Consider the following 23891-nt stretch of genomic DNA (forward strand, 5'->3'; position numbering starts at 1 on the left):
ATACTATCTAATTTGTTTTGTTTTTGCTTTTGTTTTTGTTTGCAACAGATTCCAAAACTGGTCAATGTCAAGATTTTCTTTCTTTTTTTTTAATTTTTAAAAGATTTTATATATTTATTCAGCAGAGAGAGAGATACCACAAGTAGGCAGAGAAGCAGGCAGGAGAGGGGGAAGCAGACTCCCCACTGAGCAAAGAACCCATGCGGGGCCCAATCTCAGGACCCTGAGATCATGATAAGCCAAAGGCAGAGGTTTAACCCACTGAGCCACCCAGGCACTCCAATGTCAAGACTTTCTAAAGGGCTCCTAGATTTGCTCTAGTAGTATTTTGCAATCATAGCTGCTCATTTAAATTTCAACTGGGAAATGCCATGATATAGAATATAGAGCCCTCCTATAGATTAAATATTTGTTCTCTACTGACACCAATTTTTTTAAAGATTTATTTATTTAACAGAGAGAGAGAGTGAGAGAGAGAGCACAAGCAGGGGGAGCGGCAGGCAAAGAAAGAGGGAGAAGCAGGATCCCCGCCAAGCAGGGAGCCCGACTAAGGGCTCCATCCCAGGATCCTGGGATCATGACCCGACCTGAAGGCCCATGACCAGAACTGAGCCACCCAGGTGCCTCTCCTCAACAGCAGTTTATGTTGAAACCTTATTACCAATGTGATGATATTAGAAGGCGAAGCCTTTGGAAAGTGGTTAGATCATAAGGATGGAGCCCTATAACTGGGAGTAGTGCCCTTATAATAAGGGAGACTCCAGAAAGGTACCTCACTCCTCATGCCATTTAAGTTTACAGCAAAAAGATGGTCATATAGGAACTAGGAAGTTTGTTCTCACCAGGAAGTTCAATCTTGGGTTTCCTAGCCCCCAGAACTGTGAGAAAATAATTTTTATTGTTTATAAACTACTTACTTTGTGGTATTATTGTTAGAGAAGCCCAAATGGGTTAAGACAAGCTTCAATCCAACTGCTTGCATGAGAATATCTGAGTATGGGGGGTGGTTGACACTGGTGTATGTTCCTCCTTAAATGATTCTTTCTGTAACTGGGCTTAAAAATCATTGCTGAAATGATTTTTTCCAAAAATCGTTGCCAGAATGAATATGCGAGCCAAAGGTTTTCATGTGCGATGTTACATTTCATTGAAAGAAGTAAACAGTGATCTTAAAAATCTGAAGATGGGTCTGTGAAGAAAATTAGGGCACAGTTTGTATGTCAGACAATACTTCCGAGAATGAATAAAGGAAAATCCACACAGTTCTGCATCCCCAAGGTGAAGAGATGGACATCATCTGCTCGGAGGTTGGGTCTGAGGAGAAAAGTGTGATGGAGCATGATGAGAGGAGGCTGGGGAAGACGAAAGAACTACAAGCAGGGGACTGATGTGAAGAGGAGCCTGTCCAACATTCAGAAACTAAGCACTGAGTGCTGGTGCTGTAGGGCCCTGCTCTACCAAGACAGCATTGTCAGATCTGTCCATGTCTAATGTAAGATTCCTCCTGCACAAGTGATGCCCTCTCTTGACACATGACAGCACTGAGCTTTACTCAAAATGTCCTGTATTTTGTATCCCCAGTATTCATAGCAGCAATGGCCACAATCGCTAAGCTGTGGAAAGAGCCAAGATGCCCTTCAATGGACAAATGGATAAAGAAGATGTGGTCCATATATACTATGGAATATTATGCCTCCATCAGAAAAGATGAATACCCAACTTTTATATCAACATCGATGGGACTGGAGGAAATTATGCTGAGTAAAATAAGTCAAGCAGAGAGTCAATTAGCAAATGGTTTCACTTACTTGTGGAGCATAAGGCATAATATGGAGGACATGGGGAGATGGAGAGGAGAAGTGAGCGGGGGGAAATTGGAGGGGGAGACAAACCATGAGAGACTGTGGACTCTGAGAAACAAACCATGAGAGACTGTGGACTCTGAGAAACAAATTTTGGAGGGGAGGGAGGTGGGGGGTTGGGTGAGCCTGGTGGTGGGTATTGTGGAGGGCACGTATTGCATGGAGCAGTGGGTGTGGTGCATAAACAATGAATCTTGGAACACTGAAAAAATAAAATAAAATAAAATAAAACTGCTGTTTTGACACTCTCCTTTTCAAAAGATACATACAAGACCACTGAATGGGTAATGGTCGTTTGGAATGGAAGGTCCCAGTACCTATATTTGTTTGGGACTAGAACCTGTGAAAACCAACCCTGTAACAATCAATTAACTTTTCTATAGGCCTCTATGATTCCATAGAATTATTTTCATAAACCAAGCCTTTCATAAACCCTGAGATTGCATTATCTTAATTGTTCAAATGTATAGTGGAACTCCTGTCTTTATAATTCATTGTTAAGCATCATCTGTAATAAAGCTGGATTATAATGCATTTCTGAAGAAATAGGTGAGAATTCTATCTTTTGTTATTATCTCAATAATGAGACAAAATATTGTCTCAATAAAAATAATAATGAATTATTGTCTCAATAATGTCTCAATACAATAATACAATAATGTCATACATAATACATATATAATACAATAATGTCTCAAGATAATAATAATGTCATAATAATAATAATAATGTCTCAATAATAATGTCTCAAACATATTTTATCTCTGTGTATATAATTAAATAAATAATAAAAACTTTTAAATAATTGTTTGACAATTAGTGGTAAGTTATTTAGAGACACCTTAAAGAACTCTAAGAATTGTTTTGTTTTTTTTTTAAAGATTTTATTTATTTATTTGACAGATATCACAAGTAGGCAGAGAGGCAAGCAGAGAGAGAGAGGAGGAAGCAGGCTCTCCGCGGAGCAGAGAGCCCAATGTGGGGCTCGATCCCAGGACCCTGGGATCATGACCTGAGCTGAAGGCAGAGGCTTTAACCCACTGAGCCACCCAGGCGCCCCTCTAAGAATTGTTTTAAATTTCTAATATAGTACAATACCTAGGATATACATAATGTTTCTTTCCCCGTACATTTGAAATCATTACAATGTACTTTAAAAATCAATCATCTTATCTTTGTTTCATGAGGATCTGTCAGCAGCGGTTTTTTTTTTTTTTAACCTATTCATTAAAATCTGACATTAATTCAGCACTTTTTTTTTTCAGGGTTTTCCCCTCTTTGGCAGTATAGGATTAGAATAACTTTCCTTAACTTTGTTATTTTGTCAAGTTTTGTTAAATAATTTCCTGTGTATTCATGTACATTTTTACTATTTTGCTATCAGCTGATAGGAGGGATTTTTATCTTATTTGAACAGATTCAATAACAGTGTACTCCTAAAACCACAGTCACTGCAATAGAAAATGTGTGTCTTTCCAGCCATCTTTTAAAAAGTGGTTAAATTACAGCCATTGCTTCAGGACACTGTAGAGACATAACATGAATTAATGACCTTTGACCGGATCTTGGTAGATCATTGTGCCGAAGCTCATTATTCAATTTAATCCATGAACTCACCAAAGGTAAATGATCACTACAAAGTCTACAGGAACCTTATGCTTTGTCAAGATGAGTGACAAGTGGGTGTGGTTTATACTTCTGAGATATAACTGGCATCTTCATCTATCATCTCTGTCAGTCTGTCTTTGAAACTGTAGATGTGGAAAATATACTAGCTATTTCCAGGGTAAGCCAGAAAAGAACCACTAAGTAGGAGATAACAAGAAATGATTTTGTTTTGTTTTGTCTTCTTCCAGAAGCTACCTGCTCCTGGCACATATGTTTTTGTCTGACTAAAAGAGGCTCAAAACAGCCTGTATGTTAGAAGGGAGATAGTCCCACCACTCTACCATCCTGAATTCAGAATCAGTAAAGAAGAAGCTGGAAATAGACATGTGACTACAAGTATGCTGCATCGTTTTTTACCGGAGGCTTCATTAGAGCATAGATTCTGACTGCTGCCAGGCTCCTAAACGTTCCCCAAATTCTAGATCTCAGAATGAGGCAACCAATGACTGTTTCCTGTGGATCAGGTTGCGGCTAATGGTGCAGAGCTCAGAATTGGCTTAGACTCCATCCTTTTTGTGGCCAGGCTGCACTAGTCTTACTAAGATTATTTTATGCTCAAATAAATCACTTACTCCCACCCCCATTGTTGTCCCTAATACAGAGCTAAGTCTTCCATTGATTGCTAAATTACTCTAATTAAAACTTCATCTTATTCTCTGTTAAGTGTTACTTATAATGTTTTAAAAAATGTTCCTCATATTTCACTTCAGACAAGTTATGCCTAAGGACCTTAAAAGTAAAATCATGGTATTGGCAACAAGTCCCTTGGGACCCCAAGCCTCTCAACATTGACACCTCATGAAATAGAGACACAGTCATTTTTCTGCCTTATGTAATTTATGGAGTGAAAGTCCTGGCGAGACATATGTTCCTATGTTAAAAAGAACCAGGATTGCCCTAATAAAATTAATCAAAAAGACCCACATTAAAGCACATAGTCATGAAATGTAAAATCACCAGGGATAAAGGTCCTACAAGTCTGAAATGAGAAAAAAATAGTTACCTTAAAAAATAATAATAATAATAATTCAGGAATCAGAGTAGCACCAGACTTTTCACTAGCAAAACTGAGAAAGGAAATAATGGAACAGTGGATACTTAAAAAGTTATTTTCAAAACAGAAATTTATACCCATCAACATTACCAATTAAGTTTGAAGCAATAAGTCAGGCCATCTTCAGACATGCAAACTCATTAAAATGTTACCTTCCACACTGTTTTTTGGAAGCTGCTGCCAGATTTGCTCCATGAGAACAATGGGTAAAGCAAGAAAGAGGAAAATGTGAGTTTGTGAGTTTGGAAAATAAGTGACAGAACCCTTGGGAGACGCCATGGGAATTTTCCAGGTATGATGTTGAAAGGGAATTTTCGGATGATAGTTAAGTCTCAGGCCTAGACAGTAATCATGTGCAAATTCAAACAAAAAGATGGCATTCTCTAGGAAGGATCATTTAATAACCTGTAATTACAAAAACAAAACAAAACAAAACAAAAAAAACTAAAAGATTATTTGATGTATTTGAACATATTGAGAAAATGGTGTATTTTTCTGAGAGCATTTAAGTCCAAATTAAAGAAAGGTAGTAGAAAACTGAGGAAGGCAACAAACAACGAGGTACTTATTAAGGCGAGGGAAACTAAAATTTATTTAAAGGAAGAGAATTTACCCCTATACTACTATTTCTATACTAATAAATACTTAAGCTTTAAAATGTGATATAATTATTTTGTAATGGTAGGAGACACTAAAGGCAGACAATAAAGGCAAAAATACTATATGGAAGGTATTTATTTATTTTAGAGAGAGGGAGCATGAACGTATGGGGGGGGGGGGTGCCAGGGAGGGGACGAGGGGAGAGGAAGAGAATCCCAGGCAGGCTCTACGCTGAGTGTGAAGCTTCATGCAGGGTTTGATCTTACGATTCCGAGATCATGACCTGAGCTGAAATCAAGAGTGGGATGTTTAACTGACTGAGCCATCTAGGCGCCCCTAAGCTTTTTAAAAAATAATCAAACTTCTAGTTTCTAGTCCAGCTTATAAGAACCTTGATGTAGCCACTCCGTCCTAACAGTTGAAAAGCTGAACAAACGAAATAAAAAATCAGCAACTCTTCTTACATCCATCAGAGACCTGAGGTCTCGGGGGAAAACTGCTGCCTCCAAACCTGGAGAGACCAGTAAGCAGATACAATGAAACCTAGAGAGACCAGTAAGCAGATACAATGAATCACAGCTTACAGAACAGAAATCCACAAACTGAAACATCCTCAGGAACCAGTCAGGGTAGGAAAACCTGAACTGTAACGGAGGGATTGCTGGAGGCTCCGCATGGACAAGTTTGCGTGATAAAAATATCAGTAGGACCCAGCCACCAGGGATAGGGGTGGAGATCACATTTTGTGAATTTTACCTCCTAAAATTCTATCAAGTTCTCATAGTGAATATCAGGAGGGGAAAAAAAAAAAAATCTGTTGTTCTTCTGGGAGGGAGAAAGAAAAAGAAACCATTTTGAAACACATCAAAGGATTTTGTTCTTCTAAACAAGGTCTGCCCTCTGGAGAAAATAGCTAACCAGAGCCTAACCTGTGATGGTTTTATCACAGCCTAATGATCTGAGGGGAGGGAAATAACCAATTCCCGAAAGTGAGAAACACATGTGAAGTCCACAGTCAAGAGGCACAGACTCACTAAAAGTCTGAGACCTAATCCATTCTTAGACTATAGAAGGCTTCCCCTTGCCCCCACACCTTACAACCACATTTCTAAAGGATTATTTACAACAGGTTCTTTCACCCAGTATGTCATGTCTGGTTATCAAGAAAAATCGTAAGGCATAAAAAGGCAAAAAACACGGTTTGAAGAGACGTAGCAAGCATGAAAATCAGACTCAGATACAGCAGGGCTGTTGGAATTATCAGACCCAGAATTTAAAATAACTGTGGTTAATACATGAAGAACTCTCCTGGGTAAGTAGACAGCATGGAAAAATAGTTGCCAATGTAGCAGAGAGCTGGAGATGCTAAGAAAGTACCAAAAGTAAATCAAACACTCTATAATAGAAATGGAGAATATCTCTGCTGGCATGGCTGGTAAAAAAATCTCTGAACAAAACAAACTGAGGGTTGATGGGGGGAGGGGGGTTGGGAGAGGGGGGTGGGGTTATGGATATTGGGGAGGGTATGTGCTATGGTGAGTGCTGTGAAGTGTGTAAACCTGGCGATTCGCAGACCTGTACCCCTGGGGATAAAAATATATGTTTATAAAAAATAAAATTTAAAAAAAAATTTAAAAAAAATCTCTGAACTTGAGGCTATCTCCACAGAAATCTCCCAGACTGAAAAATAAACAGAAAAACAACAACAACAATAACAACAAAAATAAAAAGAAAGAAAGAAAGAACAAAATTGATCTAAGAGCTGTGGGACAACTACATAAGCATATGCATAATGTAATATATAAAAAATAGGAACACCAGAAGAAGGAGAGAAGGAAAGAGAGGAACAATTTGAAACAATAATAACTGAGAATTTCCCTCAATAAATGTCATACATCTCATCACAGATCCAGGAAGCTCAGAGAACACCAAGCAAGATAAATGTAAAACAAAAACAAACCATACATAAGCATCAATTTAAACTATAGAAAATCAAAGATAAAGAAAAATTCCTATAAGAAGCTCAGCGTGGAGAATCTTTCCCACAGAAAAATAAAGGTCAGAATTACATCTGACCTCTCTTCAGAAACCATGCAAGCAATAGCAGAGTGAAATATTTAAAATGCTTAGAGAAATAAGCCCAGCAACCTAAAATTCTGTACCTTCAAAAGGGAGAGAGAGTGAAAAATAAGACATTCATAAAGAAAAATTGAGGGAATCTATTACTAATAAAACTGCCTTGCCAGAAACATTTAAATAAATTCTTTAGAGAGAAGCAAAATGATATAAAGTTCAGAAACTCATAAGAAGTGACAGTATCAGAGAAGCCATAAGTTGGGGCTCCTGGGTAGCTCAGTCAGTTAAGCATCTGACTCGATTTCTGCCCAGGTCATGAGCTCAGGGTCATGAGACCACACCCTGCCTTGGGCTTCATGCTGAGCATGGAGTTATGCTTGAGATTCTCTCTCTCCATCTCCCTCTGCCTTTCTCCCTGCTCAAGTGTGTTCCCCCCGCCCTTTCTCAAAAGAAAAAGAAAAAAAAAAAAGAAAAAGTAAAGGTAAAATAATTTTTGTCTTATTTTTAATTGATCTAGGAGATAATTATTTGTTCAAAATAACAAAAGCAATACTGTATCTTGATATATAAAAGAGATAGATACACAGAATCTGTAAGCTTACATGCAAGTTAAATGAATGATGACAAGGACAAAAGAAATAGAAAGGAGGTTTTAGGATTATTTTGTTTTAAAGCACTTACATAGGGGCGCCTGGGTGGCTCAGTGGGTTAAGCCTCGCCTTCAGCTCAGGTCATGATCTCAGGATCCTGGGATTGAGCCCCGAGCCCCACATAAGGCTCTCTGCTCAGCAGGGACCCTGCTTCCCCCGCTCTCTCTGCCTGCCTCTCTGCCTACTTGTTATCTCTGTCTGTCAAATAAATAAATACAATCTTTAAAAAAAAAAAAGCACTTACATAGTGTATGAAGTGATATTATGTTATTTGAAAGTGGACTTAAAATGTATATTGTAAATTCAAGAGCAATAATTAAAAAGAATAAAAATAAAGTATGACTAATATGCTAAAGAAAGAGAGAAAAGTAAGTAAATAATGCTCAGTTAACCACAAAAGTCAGAAAACAAGTAGGAGACAAATTTAGGAACAAAGAACAAAAGGAACATATGCAAATCATCAATGGATATGGTCAATATTAACCCAATTGTGTCAATAATCACTTTGACTGTCAATGGTCTAAATGTACCAATTAAAAGACAGATTGTCAGAGGGGATTGAAAAACATGACCCGACTATAAGTAGCTGACAGGAAACACACTTCAAAAATAAAGAAACATCCAGATAAAAAATAAAGAGAGAAAGATGCTAACACAAATCAAAAGAAAGTAGGGGCAGCCATATTAATTTTAGACACACCAGACCTCAGAGCAAGAAAAGTTATCAGGAATGAGGAAGGGCATTACAAAATGGTAAAGGGACAAATTCTCCAAGAAGATGTAATAATCCTTAGCAGTATATGCCTAACATTAGAGCATAAAAGTGCATGAGGCAGAAACTGAAAGAACTGTGAGAAGAAATAGATGAATCCACTATTATAGTTGGAGACATCAACACCCCTCTCTCAGAAATGGGTCCAAAGTTCAGAGTCAGTAAGGACATAGTTGAACTCAAAACATCATTAATCCACTGGCTATAATTGGTATCTGTGGACTACTTCATCCAAGAACAGCAGAATACGCATTCTTCTCAAATTCACATGAAAAATTCCCAAAGACAGGCCACATTCAGGGCCATAAAATACACCTCAACAGATTTAAAATAATACAAATCATACAATGTCTGCTCTTAGGTCACAATTAAATTAGAAATCAATAGCAGAAAGGTGCAAAATCCTCAAATATGCGGAGATTAAAAACACACTGCTAAATAACACATAGGTTGAAGAAAAAAATCTCAAGAAAAAAAATAGCATTTTGAACCAAATGAAAATGAAAACACAGTTTATCAAAATTTGTGGGATTCAATGAAAGCAGTGCTGTGAGGAAAACGTATAGTCTTTTTCCTGGTTTTGATATTTGGTATTAGGTTGGAGTAGTCATAACTGAATAGAGCACAGAGGATTTTTAGGGCAGTGAAAAACACTCTGTATGTTACTATAATGATGGATATATGTCATTATACATTTGTCCAAATCCATAGAATATGGAACAAGAGTGAACTGTAAGGTAAACGATAAGGACTTCATCCTCAGCAACAAACAAACAAACAAACAAAGAAGAACACTAGTGAGTCATGTTGGTGTGGTAACATGGAAGGCTATGTTTGTGTGAGGGAGAGGGCATATGGAAAATCTGTATCTTCTTAATTTTGTTATAAACCTGAAACTTGCCTTAAAAAAAAGATTTTATTAAAATAATGGAAGGATACACTCAATATAAAATTGAAATTTATTTTTAAAATCTCATAAATTTGTGTTTGGGAAAGGGGATGGTAAGAGAATTAAAAATGCACAGAAAGAAACAGAAAAAAAATATGTTTGTGAGAAGATGACCACTGTCCATAGCTGTCTCTCATCTCATGTTTTATTGGTTCACCTTCTTGTTCCCATTGTCCCAAGTGCTATACCTTCCACTGAAATTAAGATGTACTGGTCACTTAAAATACTGCCTTAATTCTAGCTAGTGTCTCAACTTATTCCTCCACATTTGCCATGTGGTTAATTAGGGCCTTTATCAATTGGAATTCAAAAGAGGCATGGAAAGGGATGGCTGGGTGGCTCAGTCAGTTAGGCCTCTGACTCTCGACGTAGGCTCAGCTCATGATGCAAAATTGTGAGATGGAGCCCTAAGACAGGCTCCATGCTGTGTGTAGAGCCTGCCTAAGATGCTCTCACTCTCTATGCCTCTGACCCAGTCCCTCTCCTTCTTTAATAAACAAAATAAAACAAACAAAACAACAACAACAACAACAACAACAAAACAGACACGGACAGACCTTAACAGCAGGATACCTACTATCCTTAAAAAAAAAAAAAAAAAAAAGAAACTTTATCAAACTTAACATTTAATAACCCACTAAATGCCAATTTCCTGACAGCAATTTCTGACTAAAAACTGATTTTTATAGCAGAGTGTTTCCATAGGAAATGATAAAGCAGACTTAGGTATAATCTACACTTACTTTCCCTGGTTCCCATCCAATAATAGAATGAAACTTGTACATAGAGTGTAAATCAGAGATTCTTGGGTTCAATTACTGATTTTATACTTAAAAATTATGTCATCTTGAAAATCAGCATGTTATTTACCTAGTTTGAATAGTATTTCCTAGCTTACTCTGATATAAAGTCAAAATTGTAATTTATATCAAAAAGTTCTTAAACTTACTAAAAGGAGAAATAACGTACATAATTAGTTAGATCAGTATTTGGCGCTTGATAATTGCTCATAAAAAGATACCTGTTTACTCCAAATCACATTATATTTTTATATAATAATCTGTGAAAAAAAATTACTATAGACTGTGTGTGTGTGTGTGTGTAGTTTGTTTTAGTTAAATAGGAAAGCTGTTTATCAAGCAGAATTTATAACTACTCCTAAGTATTCAACAGAAGCCACAGGGTCAATGGCGCATACGGTAAAACTCTGGTAGTTCTCTGTAAAACTCTATCTTTAGAAGTAAGATCTGAAAACAGTTATGAGGTACTTTTAAATACTTGCTTTACACTGTCTTGTGCAGAATACGCACTCATTAAATATTTATTAAATTGATTTGACATTTTCAGACAGTGAAATATTATAGAACATGCATGAAACAAATTATGTCCATTCTTTTTCCAATCATGCAATCAACAAATACTGATGGCTTGACATAGCATCAATTGCCATGACACAAACACGAATGTGGCTTTCGCTTTGGTCCCAAGCAATTCTCAGTCAAGAGAGAACTGGATTATGGACATTGGGGAGGGTACGTGCTATGGTGAGTGCTGTGAAATGTGTAAGCCTGACGATTCACAGACCTGCACCCCTGGAGCAAATAATACATCACATATTAATAAAAATAATTAATTAAAAAAAAGAACGGGAAACAGTAAATAAAATATTGCAGACCAATTCTTTTTTTTATTTGCCAGTTAAGATAAACATAAATTCACCTAGAAGGCTGAGGCATCAAATGCTTGTTTCATGCCTATGTTTATAGGGGGAAAAAAAAATCAAACCAGCAAGCTATTAGAAACAATTTCCTGAGAAAAGCAACTTTTAAGATATACAATAATGTTGTGACTGATTTAGACCAATGTTTCACAACCTGTGTATTTATAATACTGTATTGATTTTCAATACACACAACCAAGACCAAGAAGCATATCAAGACACTCAAGTACCTTCTGAATCATCTTGGATTGATTACATGTAATAGAGTTCATGATTAATTGAGAGGAATACCAGAAGTGCGTTGTATTTAAGCATTAGATCTGCCTGGAAAGGAGTTAAGAATCACAGTGAATGGGATCTGTAATGCAAATGTATCGCACCCTAACACATCACCCCACCACCTCCAGGTCTTGCTTAAAATCCTTCAGGAATTCTTGTTGTTCTTTAAATAAAAGAAGGATTCTTCCTAGTACGACTTATAATATCCTGTCTGATCTGGCCCCAGTTACTCTAGCTTCACCTCCCACCAGCCTTCTTAACCTCACTCTTTCTCCCTCTCTTCTCTATCTCAAATGACAGATTTTAGTCCCCATTTCTTGCCATAACACCTATTGCTACAGGCCTGAGTGTATACTCAGACTGTTACTTCTGACTGAAATGTCCTTAATGCATTCTTCTTTTCATATTACTCCCTGTTATCACACCTAAAGCCACTGTGAGCCTTCTATTATTAACTCATAATCATGCTCTATCTTTCGGCCTCAGAACTTTTGCACATGCGTTCTATTCTGTATAAATATTCTCTTACCCATTCCATCTCCCTCTTCCTCTAGGTATCTCTGTTCATCCCAGATCAGCCATTCCTTTTACAAAGAAATCTTCCCTGGCCTCCCTAATTAAGTCAAATCTTTATTATAGGCTCTCATGGTCTAAGTACCTTTCTTTTGTTGTGTTCATCACTGCAATAAATAGATTTATTTCTGTGATTTTTAAAATGTTTGTATCTTCCACTAGAATATAATGTCTTTGAAAGCAGACCTTCTGTCTGTTTTTGCTTACCAGGTTAGGCATTCAGTATGTTCAGTAGACTAAATGAATGTCTTGATACTTTAGTATACTACACAAAACATGCACATAAGCTTAATGTTTTTGGCATGGTAGGCTATTTATTTTTAATTTTCTCATTTTCCACATCATTTGCATTTTATAACCATTTTGGAAAGTAATTTTTACCTGATGTAAGAATTAGAGGAAAGATAAGGTGTTTTAATATATCTATAACATTTGCCTAAATGTTTTACTTATTATTATTATTATTAGTTTTAAAGATTTTATTTATTTGAGAGAGAGAGAATGAGCTGGGAGAGGGGCAAATGGAGAAGCAAACTCTCTGCTGAGTGGGGATCCTGATATGGGGAGCACTTAACTGACTGAACCCCCCAGGCATCCCAATGTTTTACTTATTATTGATACTTTTGAAATTTTGACCCATTGTATTTCTATATGGAATAGTTCTCAACTTTATTTCCAAATAATTATGTTGCTTATAAAATGGCTTAGAAGATTTTTATACAATATTTTAAAATGATTATTTTAATACAATTTAAAAATAGATTTTTTACAGTACAGGTGAATTTTTTTTTTCTGTAAGTGACTTGATGTTGTGAAGTAACCCATAAATTGACAGGTAAACCAAAGGCCAGAAATATGGGTCTAGATACATTTTTTGAGAGAGTCAAATAAATGTTAATCTGGATTTAAGTAAAATTTTATATTTAATTATTTTTTTAATTTATGAGTTCTCTTCTCAAACATTATATGCATTATGATGTAATAATTCAATGAAAGGGGAATAAATAAATTATAAAAGTGAATCAAAAGACATTAAGACATCCAAAGACATCACAAGCCAATATTCATCCTTGGCTGGAGGACAGCTGGATGGATGAAGAGCAGAGATGGGGACATATAGACAAGTGGGGGTGGAGGGCAGTTTTCTTAGTCTTAGAGGAGAGGTTGTTCACATCTTACAAACAGTTTTTTACACAAACATATCTTTTGAAAATAGGCAATGAATTTTCTGCATACCTCTGGAGTACTTTTTCTCACCAAAATACATGTAATAGTCACAGTTGGACAGATAAAATTTTGGGTGGGATTAGACAATGTTGAAACTCAGTGAGACTCCAAGATTATTCTGGTGAGGATGGATTTAAAGTATCAAGAGGTCTTTAGAGAAGATGCTTAGAAAGATGACTGCATATGTCAGTCTTGAATTATAAGCAGTCTTTACCATAAGTAGAATGTTTACATTACTCATATTGACCTAGGAGATTTTACAGCTGCTAGTGGACTTAGCAATGATTAATTTCACCATTTCATTCAGACTATATATATTACATATGAAAAAAACAAAATCCAGGATTTCTAGTCAATTAACTCAATAGCTTAAGACATCCTTATTATGAAGCTAGACTTCTTTGATTGGCTCTCCAATCCTTGTTTCCTTTTTTTTTTTAAACCTGTTTCTTTATAGCACACTTTTTCCTATCTTAGATTCAATGGGCCATCAACAAAAACTGTTTACTGTGTCATAACAGTAAACATTTACTGTGTTAAATGTTATGACATTTACTGTGTCATAACATATCATAACAGTTCATGCAGATAGGCAAAATTGTATATGGAAAGTACTTGATATGCAAAGATATATATATCATATATTTATAATATATATACACGCACATATATACATGCATGTATATATATAAATACATATTTTTGTATTTGTATTGTATATTAATAGTAACATACACATACAATTAAAATACAATACAAATACAAATATATATATATACACACACACACACCTGTCATCTACCATATTTTTTATTTAAGAACTCAAAGATTTTTGAAGTGTCTGCTAAAAACATTAGTAAAAAACAAGGTACAATCTTACTTAAATATTCTCTTTTACTTATTTAATTGGTGTTGTTGAAATAAAATAATTTTAACCATACATGTATGCCCTTGTGTTCTACCATCAATAGATTTATTTTTGTTGTTTAGCTCAGTCATTATTTATATGTGTTATTTCTCTGAAAAAAATATTTGAAGGTGATAAACTTTCTTCTTAAAAGTTATATATATAAAATTATATATATGCATATATATATTTAAAACAAAAAGCAAGTTTTGTGTGTGTGTGTTTTGCCTGTGAGTGGAGAAAATATGTTCTCCCCACCCAACTATTCCTCTCCAGTACACATACACAACACACACACTTGCTTTTGTATATATTCTGTCATATATATAGTAGGTAATATTAATATTTAATATATAATCTATGTATAATATATACATATCTTTTCATTCTCACACTATTTTTAATCACTCTATGCCATTTGTTGAATTATTCTGAACCTTAGCAGATGATCATAAGCTCCTCAAAAGAAGAGTTAAAAAAAAAGGAAACTAGAGCACAAAGTTCTTATGATTGCATGTGTTTCAGGAGAACATGCTTAAAATTTTTTATCATTAAATGACTTAAATATCTATATTTATCTTTAATTTTGAGATATAGGATTTATTTCTATTCATTCCTGAGAAATATTTAAATGAGATTTTTCTTGTTTGTTTCTTTCCTGATGGTCAAAAATAATCCCACTTAACTACTAAATGTAAAATGCAATTGTTAGCACATTCTAGTCAGGGTCATTTAGGACAAAGACAAGTTTCTCAGTGATAATACCATTACAAATTTTCCAGCTCAGTTTTTATACTGGTTGCCAGCTGTATTAGAGATCTGTATTATTTGTTTTTCTTACCTCCTCATTTCTCTCTTAAAAGATCTTCTTTGCAAAGGATTCTACCTCCTTCATGCTAAATGACCCCCGCTTCTTGAAGATTCATTGCCACAGAGTGGATATTTGAATATTTGAAGTAAGAGATGGTAAGATCTAGGTTATAGTAATGAGTGAACGACTGCATGGAAGGTCAATAATATTTGGCTCATTATGGCTGGAGGCTGCCTAATTTCTAAACCTTACAGGGTTATTCATCTATTCTTGTATTTCCTTAAGAACTATATTTTTTAAATTGTGGGAAAATATACATGACATACAAGTTACAACTTTAACCATTTTTAGTTTTGTGGTTCAGTGGCATTAATTATACTCGCATTGTTGTAAAAGCATCACCACCATCCCTCTTCAGAATTTATCTTCCCAAACTGAAATTCTACTTACTGAAAAATAACTGTACATACCCTTCTCCCCACAGCCACAGACAACAACCATTCTATTTTCTGTCTCTATGAATTTGACTACTCTATATACTTCTTATAAGGGGAATCATGAAATACTTGTTTCTTTTTGTGTCTGGCTTATTTCATTTAGTATAGTATCTTCAGCTTTCATCAATGCTGTAGCATGAATTAGAATTTCCTTTATTTTTAAGACTGAATATTCCATTGTATATTTAGATCACATTTTGTTTATCCTTTTTTCCATCAATGGACATTTGGTTTGTTTCCGTCTTTTGGCTATTGTGATTAATGCCATTATCAACACTGGTATACAGATTTCTATTTGAGTCCCTGTTTTTAATCCTTTGGGATATATACCAAAAGTGACATTGCTAGATCAGATGGCAAATATATGTTTAATATTTTTGAGAAACCACCACATCGTTAAACTATATTATTTTATTGAAGTGTTCCTTCATCTATGATACCTATGAGTTTATTTATCTCATTGAAACTAAACAATCCTCAAGTAAGTAATTAATGCAATGATGATATCAGAAACAAACCTATACATTCACTGCATGCATGGGAGTCAGAGAACCTGACTTCACATTAGTCTGAAAATGACTCTCTCCTGCACATACAACAGCAAAACTCTTCTTAAATGCATATTGTCAATTAGTCACTGTTTCTCTACAAAGGGAAGAAAGGGTGAGTTAAGAGGATTTTGTAGTTGTCCAAACTATTAGAGATATTAATGGAATAGATAACATGTTGAAATTAGGATGGAGAGTTATTTGAAAAATAGACTTGGTGAGATTAGTTTCCTGGATATGGCATAAAACACTGGTTAAAGGCACAGATTCTTGAACTACACTGCTTGACTTGGAATCCTCATTTCATTTTTCACTAACTGCGTGACCTTAAGCAAATTACTTAAATTTTCTGTGTCTCAGCCTTTTCATTTATGAGAATAATAATAATATCTATCTCATTAATGCTTTATAGGAATTAAATAAATTAAAAGGTAAAGTTCTTAGAACAAGGACTAGAACACAGGGAGAACTAAATAATTATTTGTTAGTTAAATATATTTAGAAAAGGAAGACATTGGTATTACTTCTCATTTGGCAAGATGACTGAACGATACCATTTATTATGATTAAAAAAACAATGAAAGATATATAGAGAGGAAGCATGTTGAATTTTATGTGTGAATGTGAGGTAAATAGAAATTTTGACTAAAAAAATGGAATATGCAAGTATGAAGCTCTGAAAAAGGAGATTAGAGTTGGAGTCCAAATTTGGAGATTCATCAGCATATAAATTGCATATTATAACCAAAAGTGAATGCACAATGAGAAGAGGGCCTAGTACTGAAATCCCAGTAATTCCAAAATATGAAAACTGCAAATAGATTTAGTTTGACAGAAAGTTCACACACCTCTAAAACTTCAATGGTTTTTGGCACCAAAGATGTCCTAATCCTAAAAGTAGTTTTCATCTAAATGACAATATTTTTAAGGCTCCTATTGACAAAACTGGCATTATACTAGAAGCTAGCATTAAATATGAATATGAGTTCAACCCAATATACAGCAATGTGGACAGTTTCCAAACCACATCGATGTCATAGAATAAACCCTTGAAACTGATGTGGCAACTGAGGTTTTTCACCAAATAATGATATAAAACAGATAGCCAACCATAAGGAAGAATTCCTTAGCAAATTTACAAATGGAATATTCCAAAAGTGAGTTTTCAGAGACTGAACGAAAAGCAAATTATTTTCTTCTGGCAAATCGTCAACTACCATCCTTTGTCTGTTTTATGTATTCAGACCTGCTGGAGTCATCCTATTACATTAAAGTGAAAAATAGCATTGGGGTCAGTTGTCTGCCTCCCAACTTGCCAGGGCAGAATATATGATTGGACTTGAAAATTAATTTCTGCCAAACAGTTAACACCATTCTGTGAAAAAAAGAATATGAGAAAAGTGAGCAGTTATAGAATTACAAAACCTCTTAGCAGAAAAGCCTTGCATCATCAGATAGCAAAGACTGACTGAAGCATAGGATAACATGGTAAGGGGGTTCACAGACATTTTTATATGGCCCCTTGGATCTTGGGAGACTGAAGTTGTTTCAGGGAGTTGGTAAGGTTGTTCAAGGAAAACAAAGCTAACTTAGTTTTGATGACAACAATAGTTCATCCATCTTGATTTAATTTAATATGATACCATATGCACTATTTAGAATAAGTAATAAGTGTTACTTGCAAATTAAAATGAAAATCAACATGTAACATCACAAATTATCTATGCCTAAAAGCAATATGATAATATTAATGAGAGCATATAGTATAATGGTTAAGAGTAAGGGTTCTGGGGCGCCTGGGTGGCTCAGTGGGTTAAGCCGCTGCCTTCGGCTCAGATCATGATCTCAGGGTCCTGGGATCGAGTCCCACATCGGGCTCTCTGCTCAGCAGGGAGCCTGCTTCCCTCCCTCTCTCTGCCTGCCTCTCTGTCTACCTGTGATCTCTGTCTGTCAAATAAATAAATAAAATCTTTAAAAAAAAAAAAGAGTAAGGGTTCTGGAGTCATTCGGATAAAGTTCGCATTTCCCAGTTTCTCAACTTAATCTGTGACTCCATTAAAACTCCTACATCTCTCTCAATTTGTTTCCTCTATTGAATAGAGCACAGCTCATAAAGATTTTATATGAGAATTAAATGAAATAATTAATGAAAAGGAATCAGCACAATGCCTAGCTGTGGAAGTCAGATAATCACCCTCAAAGATATCCTTGTCCCAATCTCTGGAACCAATGAATATTCCCTTACGGGGTAAGAGGAACTTCATAAATGTGATTAAGTCAAGGCTTTTGAAGGGACAGGTTATTCGGGAATTATCTGGATTATTCTGGATAATAATTACATTATCTTGGTGGGTGCAATGTAATGACAAAGATGCTGAGAAGAGGGATACAAAAGACTTGGGGTCAGAGAAAGAAGAATCAGGATTGAAGCAGAGTTTGAAGCAACCTCAAGAAGCTGGGAAAGGCAAGGATTCTCCCTTAGAATTTCTGGAAGGAACATGGAGGTGCTGACCCATTTTAAACTTCTGACACCCAGAACTATAAAATAACAAATCTGTGTTTTTTTAAGCCACCAAGTTTCTGGTAATTTGTTACAGCAGCAGTAATAAACTAATACACTAACACATAATAATTCCATAATAAATGTTAGCTGATGATATTATTGAAAAAATAAAAAAAATGGTCAGGGCTACAAAAGATGAGGAATATATATATATATATATATATAATATATGTTATATAATATATATATATATATATTATATATGTTATATATAATATATATATATATATTAGGAGGAGGGATTACTTTTATTTTTAATTATATGTATATTATAAAATGAGGCCTGTACATTGTAAAATTTTTGAGAAATACAAAACAAGGAAAATATATATAAGAAAAATTCAAACTATTTTTTTCCATTCAGGATCCATGGCCTGCCATTTCAGAAATAAAGCTTTGTTAACAGATTTTTTGTGCTGCTGTTGATCTTGTTATTGTTGCCTTTTTTTTTTTTTTTTTTTTTTTTTTTTAGGGATAGAGAGAGAAAGAGAGCAAGGAGGGAGGGCCAGAGAGAGAGGGAGAAAGAGAAAGCCATGCAGGCTCCAAGCCAGTGTGGAGCCCTTTGCTGGACTTGATCTCACAACTCCGAGATCATAACCTGAACTGAAATCAAGAGTCAGACACTAACCAACTGAGCCACCCAGGTGCTCCTTTTTAACAGATTCTTGTGTACCCCTTAAAAAATGTTCTTATATAAAAATATCTGGAACTGTTTTTTTTTTTCTTTATTTATGACTTTTAAATTTTGTTGTATAGACTTGTCTGTTTATTTTGTCCATTACTGCTACTTTTATTTTGAACCTCTGTTAATAAGAGGGATTTCTTGGGCTTTTTGATAAATTAATGCTTTATCATTGTGAAAAGACTTTTAAAAAAAAAATCTTTGCTAATATTCTTTATGCTGGGATTAATCTTGCCTGACATTGTTTTTTGTTTATTTATTTTTCCTTGTCTGACATTATTAAGCCACTTAGTAATGATTTGTGTTTACAAAACAAATCTTTTTGCATATTACTTCTAACCTTTCTATGCCTTTATATTTAGTGTGTACAACATATGGCTTGGTCATTCTATGTTTAACCATGATGGCAGTCTTTGTTTTTAATTAGGCTGTTTAGTCCTTTCAAATATAACATAATTATTGACACGGTTTTATGGCTACTATCTTACTATTTATTTTTTGTTTGTCTACCATTTCTCCCCCCCCCCCTTCTTGCCTTCTTTTGGTTTGAGTACATTTTAGTATTCCACTTTATTTTGTCTGTTACTTTTTCACTCTGTCCCTCCCTGTTTTTTATGGTTTCTATACAAATTACAACATGTATCACAGTAGTCTTCTTATTATTTTAGGCATAAGTTAAGGAGCTTACATTGGTATACTTCCATTTCCTTCTAGTCACATATGCAATTGTTATACATTTCATTTCCCCTCTATCCCTTTCAGAATATGTTATTTTATGCAACCAAGTATCTTTTGAGGAAATTCAAAAACTGATTTTTAAAAAAGACATTTATACTTGCCACATATTTACCATACTCAGCCCTCTGCATATGTTGGTATAGATGCTAATTTCCATCTTGCATCAATATCATTTAGCCTAACTAATCAGCTTTGACATTCACAAAGTGCAGGACTGCTGGTGGTAGATTCTGAGCTTTTGTTCATGAGAAAAATATCTTTATGTCATCTCTGTTTTTGAATGGTATTTGAAGGACACTTATTTCTGGACTTTGAATTCTATTTCAACAATTTTTTTTCTTTGCCTTTAATGATTTATTTCACTTTTTTTTTTTAATGAAAACTATGAGGCCATAGTTATAGTTTGTGGTATCCCCTTCTGTCTGCTTTTTAAATGTTCTTTATAATTTGACTTTCAGAAGTTTTACTATGTTGTGTTTACGTGTGTCTTTTTTTTTTTTTTTTTCTTTTTCTTTATCTTGCTTGGGGTTTGTTGTGGTTCTCTAATCTACAGGTTGACTTTTTTTTTTTTTTTTTTTCAAATTAAAAAAAAAATGTTAAGTCACTATTTATTTACTTATCCCATATACTCTTCTTTCCCTTCTGGGATTCTAATGATACATATGTCAGACTGCTTGATATTGTCCCACAGGTCTCTGAGTGTGTTTTAATTTTTGCTTTAATTTGTTTTCTGTGTGCCTCAGTTCCAGTGATTTCTATTTTTCTATCTTTAAGATGATTGATAATATATTTTACAATATTCTATCTCCTGTTAAGCTCCTTTTTAAAAATTCTTTTGAAGATTTTATTTATTTATTTGACAGACAGAGATCACAAAGGCAGTAGGCTGGCAGAGAGGGGGAGGCAGGCTCCCTGCCAAGCAGAGATCCCAATGTGGGCCTCGATCCCAGGACCCTGAGATCATGACCTGAGCCAAAGGCAGAGGCTTAACCCACTGATTCACCCAGGTGCCCTTTTTCTTATTTTTTAAAAAGTTTGGCTATATTGTAGTTTTCAGTGCTAGAATTTTCATTCTGTTCTTCTTTATAGTTATCATTTTTGTCTTGAGATTTCCCTTCTATTCATTCATTACATTTAGATTTTTCTTTATACCTTCATTTATAATAGTAAAATAAACTATTGAAGATGTTAATTCCAACATGTCATCTCTGTTTCTAATGGTTGTTTTTCTCATTTGGTTTTGAGTCACATTTTCCTGTTTCTTCAGATATCTATTAAATATTTGCTGTATTTTTTGAATAGTATATATTGTTGACAAACTGGTTTTTGTGGTTCCTTAAAGTACTGAGTTTTTGTTCTGTTTTGTTTTTCTGACAAGCAATGAATCTACTGATACATCACCTTGATTATCTCCTGTCTTCTTTGCTGTTTGTTCCTTTTTTATTGTAGTTCTAGAGTAACCTTAATTTTAGGACAATAGAAGACCTTCTACAAAGGCTTTTCTAGACTGTGTCTTTTCTGAAATCTCAATGAAATGACTAGGCTGCTCACATGAAATTTGGTTTGTTATACCTTGTGTGCTCTCTAGTTGTTCAGTATTTTTTCTAAGCAAAACCTTGTAGAATATTACCTGAGGCATGTGCAGCTCAGTCTTCAGCAAAAGACATAAAAGCACCCCTCTGCAAAGCCCTGGAGCTTTTACTTTATGTACTCTCTGCAGAACCAATTTCAACCACCTCATCATTGTTAAACTCTGATCTTAGCTTCCTCAACTCTGTGAGGCTATGAGGCATGGTGGCATGCTTTCCTTGGATTTTGTCTCTCTATCCCATGATCAGGAAAGTTTCTCCCAACAGAAAACAGACACAATTTTGTGATGTTCATATCTTTTTGTTTCTCAAAGTCTTGTGCTAACTGTTTTTCAAATTCTGAACATTGTTGCTTCATTTGTTTCACCTGGTCTTAAGTGGTTGAGAGTGGGAGAGGTATCCAATAAGCTGTCTGTCACGGACAGAAGAGGAAATTGCATATATAATAAATTTCCTTATCCTCTTTAGAAATTGTTTTTTTTTCCCTTTTTGGAAATGCTATAAGAATTTGGTTTTTTTATTGTATATAATTTGGTTTTTAAAAACTCATTAGAATTTCTGTAAGAATGAGATGGAGAATGAGAAAATGAAAAAGGTTTAAATGTCATTCACAATGGAACAAGCTTGGTTACTTCAGTGCTATAGCTTTTATTAATAAAGATTAAATGTGAAATCAAAGAATAACAAGAACTACCAGTATTTCACATGCTTATATTAATCCTGATACACTGACCATTGGCAATGCACTGTTTGTTGGTTGTTTCTACATTTTTGAAACTCTGAACTACAAATGTATTCTGTTTTCAACTATCTGCCAAGAGCATAAATAGTTGAGCTTTAAAATGACACCCAGCTACATCTCTATTTGTCTGCATAAATGTCTGTGTGTGATATGTTTATAACTGTTGCAACACTTCTTTTCTTCACCCTGACAGTTCTGTAGAGATACAGCATATTATTTATGGAGAATTCAAAGCATGTTCAACAGTTTGTGTTAAGGCATTTCTGCTTCAAAATGTTTACAGTTTGAGGGCACCTGGGTGGCTCAGTGGGTTAAGCCTCTGCCATCAGCTCAGGTCATGATCTCAGGGTCCTGGGATCGAGCCCCACATCGGGCTCTCTGCTCTGCGGGGACCCTGCTTCCCCCTCTCTCTCTGCCTGCTTCTCTGTCTAGTTGTGATCTCTGTCAAATAAATAAGTTTAAAAAAAATGTTTACAGTTTGATCCTGTCTATACCCATTGAATCTACTATAACCGAAACTACACCTGCACAGAACTCCATGGCTGAATTAAGGGTAAACATGAAATTTTCAAAACACTTAAAAGGGTTCAAACATAAATGTATTTGTATCATCTAAACAAAATGCAGTGATTAAAAGTTCCCAAAAGGGGCACCTGGGTGGCTCAGCTGGTTAAGCAACTGCTTTTGCCTCAGGTCATGGTCCTGGGGTCCAGGGATCGAGTTCCACATTGGGCTCCCTGTTCTACGGGTGGTCTGCTTCTCCCTATGACCTCTCCCCTCTCATGCTCTCTTTCTTTCTCTCATTCTCTCTCTCAAAAAACTAAATAAAATATTTTTTTAAAAAGTCCCCCAAAGAAGTTTATGTGAAAAAAATAAAGTAAAATGCAACATATATTATCCAGGGGAAAGGAAAACATAACATTATAATTTTACAACAAATTGTTCTTTATAAAAACAATTTTTAAAATATGTAAAAGTAGGGGTGCCTGGGTGGCTCAGTGGGTTAAACCTCTGTCTTTGGCCCAGGTAATGGTCTCGGGGTCCTAGGATCGAGCCCTGCATTGGGCTCTCTGCTCAGCGGGAGCCTGCTTCCCTCTCTCTCTCTGTCTGCCTCTCTGCCTACTTGTGATCTCTCTCTCTGTCAAATAAATAAATAAAATCTTTTTAAAAAAATATGTAAAAGTATGTAAATAATAATAGTTAAAAATAAAAATGTCCATTAGATTCCTTAGCTTAAGAAGTTAAAAAATAAGTAATGTGGTCCTAGCAAAACTTCCCTGGATGCACTTCTTTTAGTAGTGCTGACTTCACTTGTTCCAAAGATCTAGCTCAATAACTCAATAACTCACTATTTATGAGTGACTTAAGTTTAAACTACTTTGAG

General features: G+C 35.1%; 1 protein-coding gene across 1 annotated transcript in view; it reads right to left on the bottom strand.

The window, feature by feature from the left end:
• The window catches only part of MGAT4C (MGAT4 family member C), a 746802-nt gene that overhangs the window by 240543 nt on the left and 482368 nt on the right, over positions 1-23891 (bottom strand). The gene's annotated exons all lie outside the window — the stretch shown is intronic.

The sequence above is a fragment of the Lutra lutra genome, chromosome 8 (genome assembly GCF_902655055.1).
Source record: "Lutra lutra chromosome 8, mLutLut1.2, whole genome shotgun sequence".
Taxonomy (NCBI): domain Eukaryota; kingdom Metazoa; phylum Chordata; class Mammalia; order Carnivora; family Mustelidae; genus Lutra; species Lutra lutra.